Source organism: Lolium perenne, chromosome 4 (genome assembly GCF_019359855.2).
Source record: "Lolium perenne isolate Kyuss_39 chromosome 4, Kyuss_2.0, whole genome shotgun sequence".
Taxonomy (NCBI): Eukaryota; Viridiplantae; Streptophyta; class Magnoliopsida; order Poales; family Poaceae; genus Lolium; species Lolium perenne.
This window is the reverse complement of record NC_067247.2, coordinates 93,666,899-93,678,333: the sequence shown is the minus strand read 5'-3', so window position 1 is coordinate 93,678,333 and position 11,435 is coordinate 93,666,899. Positions and strand designations below refer to the sequence as shown.

At 46.3% G+C, this 11,435-nt stretch overlaps 1 long non-coding RNA gene across 2 annotated transcripts; it reads left to right on the top strand.

The window, feature by feature from the left end:
• The first annotated feature begins 1,628 nt into the window (after window positions 1–1,628).
• LOC127293341 (uncharacterized) lies at window positions 1,629–3,012 on the top strand. Of its 2 annotated transcripts, XR_007845701.1 has the most exons (4): window positions 1,629–1,798; window positions 1,937–2,092; window positions 2,578–2,745; window positions 2,929–3,012. It is a non-coding gene; the product is annotated as an uncharacterized lncRNA (long non-coding RNA). The 2 variants fall into 2 exon arrangements; XR_007845700.1 differs by having other exon boundaries at window positions 2,578–3,012.
• The last annotated feature ends 8,423 nt before the right edge of the window (window positions 3,013–11,435 follow it).

Here is an 11,435-nt window from a genome sequence, read left to right as displayed (position 1 = left end):
ATGTTCCTTGCGTCAGCTGCAAAATCTTTGAACTCTCTGTCGATCTTTCTCCATTGCGTTCCATCTGCGGGGTGTCTCAACTCCCCGTCCGACTTACGGTCCTCTTTGTGCCATCGCAACAACTTGGCATGCTCTTTGTTCCTGAACAGACGTTTCAACCGTGGTATTATAGGAGCATACCACATCACCTTGGCGGGAACCCTCTTCCTGGGTTTATGGCCCTCAACATCGTCACCAGGGTCATCGCCTCTGATCTTATAACGCAATGCAGTGCATACCGGGCATTCATTCAAATTCTCGTATTCACCGCGGTAGAGGATGCAGTCGTTGATGCATGCATGTATCTTCAGAACCTCTAAACCTAGAGGGCAGACAACCTTCTTTGCTTCGTACGTACTGGCGGGCAACTCGTTATTCTTTGGAAACATATTCTTCAATATTTTCAGCAAGTTTTCAAATGCCGAGTCAGCTACACCTGCCTGTGCCTTCCATCTCAAGCAAATCCAAGGTGTGCAGCCCAGCTTTTTCAGACCATCATCGCATCCGGGGTACAGCGCCTTCCTGTGATCCTCTAACATGCGATCCAAATTCTCCCTCTCTTTTTCAGTTTCGCAGCGTCTCCGCGCATCAGCAATGGTCCGACCAAGATCATCAACGGGATCATCACGTGCCTCTTCTTCACCTTCCCCTTCACCTTCCCCTTCACCTTCAGCATCCTCCATGAAAGTATCACCGAAATGAGCAAGATAGCTTTCATCGATGAAATCATCCCCTTCTTCATCTTCTTCCATTATAACCCCTCTTTCTCCATGCTTGGTCCAACAATTATAGCTTGGCATGAAACCGTGCCGAGGCAGGTGCATGTGAACATCTCTTGAGGAAGAGTAACCCTTCTGATTCTTACATTTAACACATGGACAGATAACAAAACCCCCCTGCTTGTTCGCATTAGCCACTACGAGGAAATCTTTCAAACCCGCACTGAACTCGCCGGAGAGTCGGTTACCGTACATCCATTGTCGATTCATCTGCATTATTATAATATAAAATATATAATTAACCATCATGCATTTGTTAAACTAACTAGCTACAAACAATATAAATTAAACAATGAACTACACACACATGCACATTTTATCAACGACACATCAAAGGTTCAAGTTGCTAACCGCGATCGAGGAGGAAAAAATAAATGAGAAAGCTCAAGTGTGGCTCCAACACTTCATATCATGTTTGTTTCATGCTCTTGGGGCATTTCATCAAACACCTTATGTGCATAAGAGGAACCAAAAGCAAACCTAACACCCACTTGTGAAGCTTGTGAAGAGAATGGCACCAAATAGCTAAGTGTTGGCTGCTGGATGGGTATATATAGGGGAGGGGCTTTAGTCCCGGTTGGCCTGGCCAACCGCGACTAAAGGCCTTCGGGCACCTTTAGTCGCGGTTGGCCTGGCCAACCGCGACTAAAGACCCCCCACGTGCACCGGCTGGCCACCGAGCGCCTGGGCCCAGGCCTTTGGTCGCGGTTCTCCTCCCGAACCGCGACTAAAGGTACCATTAGTCGCGGTTCCTGCAGCATCGCGACTTATGGGGCTCACCCGAAGCCTGTTTTTTCCACCAGTGATATTTATTTGCGTGCAGCCTGCATCAGGGCTTTCCAGCTATGCAAATGAACTTTGACTTTTCGACCGAGTTTGCTACCTCTTATTTTTGTGACATTTTTGTTTGGTTACCTTCGCTTGGATCATCTGAATTTTCATGCAGTTCTTTTCTGCAGGGCAGCTCTTCACGGTCGTTGGTAGGTTCATTCAGTTCTTACACTGTTTGTTTTTGCCTGGTTTCTCGCCTTATTTGCATGTTCCCTCTCGATCTGGCATACCGATTGACTCGCTTGCGCATCTGCACCTCCATACTGAAGACAGATAATTACGTGCAGGTTACAGTGGCAATGCAGACTTCTTCAGTTAAAGGTGCCTCGCGGCGAGGCCATCAATGGAAGATCCTTACGCACGTCGTTGTTGTATGCGAATACAGAGATGAAGAACATGGAAAAAACATTATGAATTGAATTTCATCATCGTCAACTGCTGAGGTATTGTGATTCACACACATTTTCATACTAGGTATTCAGTCAATTCCCTTACTCCTACTAGTGTTGGGCACCGATTTAGTCCAATTTAACAATTATATCTTCCCAGGGAAATGCCAAATGTGGAAAATAATATATGGATTTCCCATGGAAATACTGATTGTGGCAAATAATTTGTGGATCCTTTGCCAAGCTCATTATGGTTCAGTTCTTTAGATAACAGAATCTATTTCATGTACTGATCAGAATATATTTTCGCAACCACCTAATTTTTCCTAGAGTAAAAGTCAAACAGCATCCATGTATGCCCCTCTTTTAATGGTATTATAAAAAAGCAACCATAGACTGAAAAAAAGATCCAAGGAGTTGTTCCCAGTTAAATGGATCATCATTCTTACTCAAGTAGCAACTGAAAAGCCATCTAGAGCTAAATGATAGATCCTAACAAAACAGGTGCTATGAAATCTAAAGGATTTTCTTTGCGACAGGTCCAGAATTTGGACTATGGTGGCCACAGAAACCATCGACTATGCAAATCTACTCCGAGGAATGTGTTTTTTCTACGAAGACCACTGTAACAGCAGTGTGGAATATTATCTACCTATCTACTGTTAGCCGCCTATCTACTACTACGGCAAACACTTCTAGCAGCTAATGTAATGTTAAGTACCTCTATAATTATGGCAAGTACTTCTCTTGGTTTCGTTAGCATGCCTACTAAACTTGGTCACTGGCCACCCACTGCAGTGCTGATCAAACCTCCTGCTGCAGTACATATATTTTAGACTGAACATATAAGCAATGCTAGGGTCTTAAACGATTTGCCGATCTCTGTCCAGGTTGTATGCTCCCGAATTTCTGTTGAGGTGGATACATGTTGGTGCCAAAACTTACCAGATTTATGGATATAGTTTTTGTGGGTTTTTAGGGTGTTGAGCTTTCAGTTAAGTGTATGTTTGCCTACTTTTACTCATGTCCCTGGGTTGTGGTCACACTATTAGCCAGCTGATGTATGTACGTAACTCTTTTCTTATAATAATATAGTGATATATACAAGCCTTTTCCTTATTCTCAGGAAAAAAAGAACACCAAGTAGACAACATACAGGTCAAGGTATTAGTAAACTGTCTAAATCTTCATAACAACAGAACAAGGTTCATGTGATGTTAAAGCTGCCGCGCTTCTATAGCAGGCGCCTACACTGAGTCCGGCCACTACAAGATCGCCGGCAATATATTTATTTCAACTGGTCCTCACGATGCAAAATTAAGAGACTCAGCCACCACACAGAGTATCGCATTCTTCAGTTATACAACAAACAGCTAGACATATGGCAAGTCCATACATCTTGCATTTCTATATGCCCGCGCCTTCCGCCTTCCCAAGATTCTGCGTACAAGCAATTCTAAGCCGTGCCACTGCCTCCTAGTATAGATTACTTCAGTTTGATTATTTGCTTTGTAGCGGCACTATAGCCTTGCTTCTTGAACGAAACCTATCTATGGTACTATCATGCCAGGTGGTGGTATGTCTGCAACCCACCAGATCTTTCAAGCCTTGACGCTAAACTCGGCTCCCTGCACAAGGTGCATTTTGTGCCACGCCGTGGTGGCAAGTTGCTGGAGGGGCGCGAGATGGTGGCGAGTTGCTGGAGGGGCACAATGGCGCTAGAAGGTGACAGCAGGAGCATGCCGGAGCCGATCAGTGCACGAGGCGGCTGCGCGAGTGCGGTGCGGTCAAGGCCTTTGCCACGTGGAGTGAAGCGACCAGGAGAGGGCCAGATTTTTCACTTGTTTGGTAGGCAGTTTTTGCTTGATGTGAGTAGCAAACTTGTAATCCCGGAAAAACTGAGAAGAGATTTTGTAATCCCAATTGATGTGCAATAAACCTGTAATCTCAGAAATCTAGGAAACAATCGTATAATGCCTTTATATCCTCTGATTTGGAATGTCATTGGAGAGTTGTAGACCATTACATCCAAAGGAATAAAAGGCTGAGATTTGATGTTACTGCCACTCCTGGTGCTTTTATAAGTAGTGAGGCTAACATATGCATTTGGTTATTAGGTTATTTGTACATCTGGCATCTATATCTTCTAATTCATTCTTTGTCTCAGATTCCTGCCAGGGCCTGTGATGGGAGCACATTTTATATCCGGGGCTTGCAAAGGGTATGAAATGGACCTGTTAACAATTTTGGTTTTCTGCTTCGTTTCACACTGCATGGAATTCTTAAGAATTTATTATATTTTTTCAGGTGTAGTTCTTTGAAATCTGGTTGCAATAATTTAGTAGTTTATGAAACAATATAGCAGTTGCGACTTCTAAATTATTGGTTTCTCATTTTCATTTGGTACAGTTGAAAAAAATACAGTGATGCACTGTCTACACATTATATTGCAACCATCAGGGCTTCCAATGTTCACATCTAGATATATTTTTTCGATAAAGGGAATATATTAATATCAAGAGATACCAATTACACCCAGCCTCTGCAAGAACGCACCACCCTAATGGCACTACGGATGCACACAACCAAAAAAAGAAAAAGAAAACTAAGAAATAAAAGTCGCGCTACAGTATCTCGGGCCTAACAACAGCAATACATCCACCGCCATGACAACAACTGAATTACAGACTCTCCAAAAAACGACGCCTCCAAGGGAACAGTGCTCAAACACCGTCGTCGCCCGTTCAAAGATCTTAGGTTTTCACCCTGAAGAAAGTCTCCACTCTCAAAACAATGCCTCCACCAAGGTCACTACCAGACACAACCAGTTAAGGCCAGACCTTGGGTTTTCCCCCTGAAAGGTAGGACTCTGCGCTTCACATGTGTTGTCGCCCCCATTTTCATACCGCTGCTGTGAAGCCCGGACACCAAGCAAGCCCCTCAACAGCGCGGAGACTTGAACCTCCCTTAGCTAGTCCTCCCCTCCGGTCTTCATCAAATTCTCTTCTTCCGACTTTCATCATGGATCCATAGTCACTTGATGTCAACACAGAAAAAGAGCTTCGCGTCGCTCCCTCCAGAACCAAACGGTCGGAATAAACGCATGGGTGCGCACGACCGAATACCTCTGATCCAGCAAACTCCAGGCAAAGCACCGTTACATTCGCCGGCGGAGCCTTCCGAAACTCAACCCTCCGGCCAGATCACGAGTCCAGGCCTCCGGTAGGTCCTCTTCACGCAAGAGAGGCCCTAGGACCGTCACCTTTATTCAGGTCGGACCCCCACGTTGGCGATCATCCCGGGCTGGCCAACCCAACCCTCCACCGGCGACACCATCGCCGGCTTCCATGCACCTCTGTATCACCGTCGGATGGCGGTGATAGATCAAAAAACCACCACCACCAACCGTAGGCCGACCCTCTCCGGCGAAGAAGATGCCACCTCCTCCGTTGAACCCAAGGCTGCTGCCCCGGGCGCCCTCGTGTCGCGGAAGATGCCCGAGATCGCCTCCACGCACCGACGAGAGGCGGGGGTGGATGGCATGGCGCAGACCGAGGGCCTGGCCGCCGCCGACCACCAGCCCCTGCCGGAGTGTTGCAGGAAGCCGACGAGAGGAGGGAGACCGCAGCGCCGCCCATCCCAACCGCGCCGGCCGGTCCGCCAGCCAGATATATGTCATGCGATCCCTATTTAAAATCTTGTTGACAGCCACAATGTTCTGAGAAGAAGCAACATTGAATAAGAAAATAAGATGTTGGCTATAGTGGAGTGAGATCTTTCTTCATTTTCTGTTTCAAGTGGTTAAGTTTCTGGACATTATCACTGAATCTCCATTTAGTACTGAACTATTGATTGTTACAAGAAAATGGTGTGCTGTACAACCTTTGCACCAGTAGGTGCATCTGCACTGAGTAATATAGGAAGTCATGTTGATATTCGATGCCTGTTGCAGTGCTTTTTTTTTTTTTTTTTGAAACGTTATGCATGTGCTTCTTGCAAGGTGAACGGAATTTTCTTGGCATTACTCTATGATTGCTGAAGCACCAGAAGTGGATTTCCAAGCAATTGCATTAGGTATATGGTTGGTGCAGTTCTATACAAGGTTCAGAAAAAACAGTCTCCAGTTTTTTGCCAAAAGAGAGGAAAAAAAGAACTAAATAAATGGAGGATGGATGGATGGTCAAAAATCACGAAAACCTTATACTTACTGATGCATGTATATATTTTACATAACCTGGGTATTCATCAACAACAATATCAAAGCTTTTTTTCCCAAGCAAGTTGGAGTAAGCTAGATATGAAACCGAACAGAAACATAAGGAAACCAAAATCTGGCTCTTCATCCAAAGTGTACAAAGGTTTTATCTTTGAAGTTGTGATGTTCTACTTCTACGAAAGCAGCTGTTTTCATGTATACTTGACCAATCCAGTGTGGCAGCATCCATACCATACAAAAAATGTGGCGGCATCTATACCATACAAAAAGTGTGGCAGCATCTTAGTCATGGGTATATCAAAACATCCCATTACTTTACTGATTATTTTTAATATGTAGTGGTGCTCAACCGCAGTATGTACATCTCATCATTTTCCTTAGCCTCTCATTCATTTTTTGTGCCCAGTTGCCTTTTTTCTGTAGAAAGGACTGATATATTGTCTCTAATACATTTTTATCTTTGTAGTTGACGAGGCTGAGTTTGCTCTATCCTCCTTGATCCTCACATAAGCTGTGTTAGATTTTATGGCTCTTGTTTTCTAGTGATTGTTCAGTAATGAGGGAAGAGAAGCAAATCTACCAAATGCAGGTGTGTAATGTTGTATAGCTCCTTGTTAGAAATTGTAAGATGCCTTCAGCATAAATAAATGGGAAATCAATCGGGATACTTTCAGCATTTACTACCTATTTTTAAATTTGAGAACTATCATTGTGTTTTTCTACCAATTTTCCTGCATGTTGTAAAGTTGACCTATGGTAGACTACCAATTTTGTAGACCATTTTGCTAAATCTCACATGCTGCTAAACAGTAGACACATGAGACAAAGTGCTGATAAACCAACTGAGTTCAGTGCGGAGAGGGAGCTTCTCGGCTGCTTCAGCTGTAGGTTTCCTTCCAGAGAGCTACGTCGTGACGGAACTTCGGCATAGTGCCAACCAAGTTGTTGTTGGAAACGTCGATAACGTGGAGCGATGGCAGCTGCGCCACGGACGCTGGAATCTCTCCTTTGAGTTTGTTTCCTGAGAGGTCTATGGCTTCAAGGGATCGCAGTGAGCCTAATGATGAGTCCATAGTGCCACTGAGGCCTAGGCGGGACAGGTCGATCCCGGTGACTCTATGGCGGTCATCACAATGCACACCGATCCATCCTGCACATGCATCATTCCGCATCCAGCTTGTGGCAAGGCTCTGGGTATCAAAAACCCCAGCTATCAGCAGAAGGGACTCGACATCCAGAGAACACGGTCCATGGTCGAGTCGGCAGAAGCTCCCTCTAGCAGTTTCCTTAGCAACAACAGTATGCACGCAGGGACGGAGCAAGGAATGAAGTATAAGGGGGGAATCTTAGTACCGGGGGGCTGAACTAGCTAAAATCACACAAATAAGGAGCTGCCATGGCTTGTGTTCAAAGAAAAATCATGAGCATAGGGGGCAGCACCCCCCAGCATCTAGGTTGATTTTACCTCTAAGAAAATCCACCAACCCCAATATTGAGAACTACATGTGCAAACCAACACTTCCAGTTGCTCTTAGATAAATTTCCATTTCAAGGAACGATAGAACATGAGTGTAGTTAACAGATAGCAAGTCTAGTTGGGTCGAATGCTTCAATTGACACTACACGAATCTACCCATGAGAGCACAGTTTCTCTTCTCCTGCATGTTGCAAAGTTGACTTATGGTAGACTACCAATTTTGTAGACCATTTTGCTAAATCTCACATGCTGCCAAATAGTAGACACATGAGACAAAGTGCTGATAAACTTCAGTGCGGTGAGGGAGCTTCTCGGCTGCTTCAGTCATGGGTTTCCTTCCAGAGAGCTACGTCATGACGGAACTTCGGCATGGTGCCAACCAAGTTGTTGTTGGAAACATCAATAACGTGGAGCGATGACAGCTGCACCACGGATGCTGGAATCTCTCCTTTGAGTTTGTTTCCTGAGAGGTCTATGGCTTCAAGGGATCACAGTGAGCCTAATGCTGACTCCATAGTGCCACTGAGGCCTAGGCGGGACAGGTCGGTCCCGGTGACTCTGCGGCGGTCGTCACAATGCACACCGATCCACCCTGCACATGCATCATTCCGCATCCAGCTTGTGGCAAGGCTCTGGGTATCCAAAACTCCAGCTATCAGCAGAAGGGACTCGACATCCAGAGAACACGGTCCATGGCCGAGTCGGCAGAAGCTCCCTCTAGAAGTTTCCTTAGCAACAACAGTATGCACGCAAGGACGGAGCAAGGAATGAAGTATAAGGGGGAATCGTAGTATGAGGAGGGGCAGAACTAGCTAAGATCACACAAATAAGGAGCTGCCATGGTTGTGTTCAAAGGAAAATCATGAGCATAGGGGGGCAGCGCCCCCCCCCCACATCCAGGTTGATTTTATCTCTAAGAAAATCCACCAACCCCAACATTGAGAACTACAGGTGCAAACCAACACTTCCAGTTGCTCTTAGATACAATTCCATTTCAAGGAACGATAGAACATGAGTGTAGTTAACAGATAGCAAGTCTAGCTGGGTCGAATACTTCAATTGACTCACTCAACGAATCTACCCATGAGAGCACAGTTTCTCTTCTCCTGCATGTTGCAAAGTTGACCTATGGTAGACTACCAATTTTGTTGACCATTTTGCTAAATCTCACATGCTGCTAAACAGTAGACACATGAGACAAAGTGCTGATAAACCAACTGAGTTCAGTGTGGAGAGGGAGCTTCTCGGCTGCTTCAGCCATGGGTTTCCTTCCAGAGAGCTACGTCATGACGGAACTTTGGCATGGTGCTAACCAAGTTGTTGTTGGAAACGTCGATAACGTTGAGCGATGGCAGCTGCGCCACGGACGCTGGAATCTCTCCTTCGAGTTTGTTTCCTGAGAGGTCTATGGCTTCAAGGGATCACAGTGAGCCTAATGCTGACTCCATAGTGCCAATGAGGCCTTGGCGGGATAGGTCGATCCCGGTGACTCTGCGGCGGTCGTCACAATGCACACCGATCCACCCTGCACATGCATCATTCCGCATCCAGCTTGTGGCAAGGCTCTGGGTATCAAAAACCCCAGCTATCAGCAGAAGGGACGCGACATCCAGAGAACACGGTCCATGGTCGAGTCGGCAGAAGCTCCCTATAGCAGTTTCCTTAGCAACAACAGTATGCACGCAAGGACGGAGCAAGGAATGAAGTATAAGGGGGAAATCGTAGTATGAGGAGGGGCAGAACTAGCTAAGATCACACAAATAAGGAGCTGCCATGGCTTGTGTTCAAAGGAAAATCATGAGCATAGGGGGGCAGCGCCCCCCCCCCACATCCAGGTTGATTTTATCTCTAAGAAAATCCACCAACCCCAACATTGAGAACTACAGGTGCAAACCAACACTTCCAGTTGCTCTTAGATACAATTCCATTTCAAGGAACGATAGAACATGAGTGTAGTTAACAGATAGCAAGTCTAGCTAGGTCGAATACTTCAATTGACTCACTCAACGAATCTACCCATGAGAGCACAGTTTCTCTTCTCCTGCATGTTGCAAAGTTGACCTATGGTAGACTACCAATTTTGTAGACCATTTTGCTAAATCTCACATGCTGCTAAACAGTAGACACATGAGACAAAGTGCTGATAAACCAACTGAGTTCAGTGTGGAGAGGGAGCTTCTCGGCTGCTTCAGCCATGGGTTTCCTTCCAGAGAGCTACGTCATGACGGAACTTTGGTATGGTGCCAACCAAGTTGTTGTTGGAAATGTCGATAACGTGGAGCGATGGCAGCTGCGCCACGGACGCTGGAATCTCTCCTTCGAGTTTGTTTCCTGAGAGGTCTATGGCTTCAAGGGATCACAGTGAGCCTAATGCTGACTCCATAGTGCCACTGAGGCCTTGGCGGGATAGGTAGATCCCGGTGACTCTGCGGCTGTCGTCACAATGCACACCGATCCACCCTGCACATGCATCATTCCGCATCCAGCTTGTGGCAAGGCTCTGGGTATCAAAAACCCCAGCTATCAGCAGAAGGGACGCGACATCCAGAGAACACGGTCCATGGTCGAGTCGGCAGAAGCTCCCTCTAGCAGTTTCCTTAGCAACAACAGTATGCACGCAAGGAAGGAGCAAGGAATGAAGTATAAGGTGGGAATCGTAGTATGAGGAGGGGCAGAACTAGCTAAGATCACACAAATAAGGAGCTGCCATGGCTTGTGTTCAAAGGAAAATCATGAGCATAGGGGGGCAGCGCCCCCCCCCCCCCACATCCAGGTTGATTTTATCTCTAAGAAAATCCACCAACCCCAACATTGAGAACTACAGGTGCAAACCAACACTTCCAGTTGCTCTTAGATACAATTCCATTTCAAGGAACGATAGAACATGAGTGTAGTTAATAGATAGCAAGTCTAGCTGGGTCGAATACTTCAATTGACTCACTCCACGAATCTACCCATGAGAGCACAGTTTCTCTTCTCCTGCATGTTGCAAAGTTGAGCTATGGTAGAATACCAATTTTGTAGACCATTTTGCTAAATCTCACATGCTGCTAAACAGTAGACACATGAGACAAAGTGCTGATAAACCAACCGCGTTCAGTGTGGAGAGGGAGCTTCTCGGCTGCTTCAGCCATGGGTTTCCTTCCAGACAGCTACGTCGTGACGGAACTTTGGCATGGTGCCAACCAAGTTGTTGTTGGAAACGTCGATAACGTGGAGCGATGGCAGCTGCGCCACGGACGCTGGAATCTCTCCTTTGAGTTTGTTTCCTGAGAGGTGTATGGCTTCAAGGGATCACAGTGAGCCTAATGCTGACTCCATAGTGCCACTGAGGCCTAGGAGGGAAAGGTCGATCTCGGTGACTCTGCGGCGGTCGTCACAATGCACACCGATCCACCCTGCACATGCATCATTCCGCATCCAGCCTGTGGCAAGGCTCTGGGTATCCAAAACCCCAGCTATCAGCAGAAGGGACTCGACATCCAGAGAACACGGTCCATGGTCGAGTCGGCAGAAGCTCCCTCTAGCAGTTTCCTTAGCAACAACAGTATGCACGCAAGGACGGATTAAGGAATGAAGTATAAGGGGGGAATCGTAGTATGAGGAGGGGCAGAACTAGCTAAGATCACACAAATAAGGAGCTGCCATGGCTTGTGTTCAAAGGAAAATCATGAGCATAGGGGGGCAGCGCCCCCCCCCCCACA